Source organism: Acomys russatus, unplaced genomic scaffold (genome assembly GCF_903995435.1).
Source record: "Acomys russatus unplaced genomic scaffold, mAcoRus1.1, whole genome shotgun sequence".
Taxonomy (NCBI): Eukaryota; Metazoa; Chordata; class Mammalia; order Rodentia; family Muridae; genus Acomys; species Acomys russatus.
In genome coordinates this window covers 29,661-31,143 of record NW_026131508.1, presented here as the reverse complement: position 1 = coordinate 31,143, position 1,483 = coordinate 29,661, and positions in this window count along the sequence as shown.

Below are 1,483 nucleotides of genomic sequence, written 5' to 3'. Positions count from 1 at the left end.
GTGAGCGACGCATTTGTTCATTTTCTTTGGAAACAGGATTTTAGCCTCAGGGGGGGATGCCTTTGAGTACATTACTTTATGCTATCCACACAGTTGTACTGGAATTATTGAAATCACTGTTTTTCTAACTTTTTTAGTGTTCAGGGTGCTTAGTTTTCATGAGAGAAGTTCACACGGTTGTGTTTTGGGTGTATTCAGTTTGTCACAGAAATAATGACTGACTTGAAAAACATGTAAGACAGTGTGTTTCTTCTGGAAACACATCCATGTGTAGAAGTACTGTGCCTTCATGAACTGACTGTTTTTACATGTTTTCTGACCAAAGAAGCAACTTCCTAATGTGAGCGATGTATTTGTTCCATTTCGTTAGAAACGAGATTTTGGCCTTAAAGGGGTTGCCTTAGAGTACACTACACTTGCCTATCCATGCTGTTGTACTGGACTTAGTGAAATCACTATTTCTCTCAATTTTCATTGGTCAGTGAGCTTAGTTTTAGTGAGAGAAGCACACACTGGTGTGTATTGAGTATTTTCAGTTTTTCAGAGAAATAATGACTTGCCTGGAAAAACGTGTATTATAGTGTGTTTCTTCTACCACACCTGATTGTTTTTACTGGTTTTCTCACCAAAGAAGCAATTTTCTAACATGAGTGATGCATCTGTTACATTTCTTAAAAACAGGATTTTTGCCTCAAGTGAGATACTTTAGAGCACACTACATTTGCCTATCCATGCAGTTGTACTGGTCTTAGTGAAACCGTTGTTTCTCTCACATTTTAGTGGTCAGGGAACTTAGTTTTAGTGAGAGAGGTCAGACAGATATGTTTTGAGTGTATTCAGTTATTCAGAGATACACTGACTTTGCTTTGAAAAACATGTGTTACAGTGAGTTTCTTCCTGAAACACAGCCATGGATCGAAGTACTGTGCCTTCCAAAACTGACTCTTTTCACATTTTTTCTGACCAAAGAAGCAACTTCTTAATGCAAGCCAGGCATTTGCTCAATTTCATTAGAAACGGGATTTTTGCCTCGGGGGAGAGGGATGCCTTAGAGTACACTACTTTTGCCTACCCACGCAGTTGTACTTTTCTTAATGAAATCACTGTTTCTCTCACTTTTTAGTGGTCAGGGAGCTTATTGTCAGTGACAGAAGCTCAAATGGGTGCATTTTGAGTGTATTCCGTTTTTCACAGAAATAGTGACTTTCTTTTGAATAACATGTATTACCATGTGATTCTTCTGGAAACACACCCATGCATAGAAGTACTGTGTCTTCCAAAACTGACTCTTTTTAAAACTTTTCTGACCACAGAAGCATCTTCCTTACATAAGCGATGCATTCATTCATTTTCCTTAGAAATAAGATTTTTGGCTCAGGGGGGATGCCTTCGACTACACTACTTTCGCCTATCCACGCAGTTGTACTGGACTTAGTGAAATCACTGTTTCTCTCACTTTTTAGTGGTCAAGGAACTCAGTTTT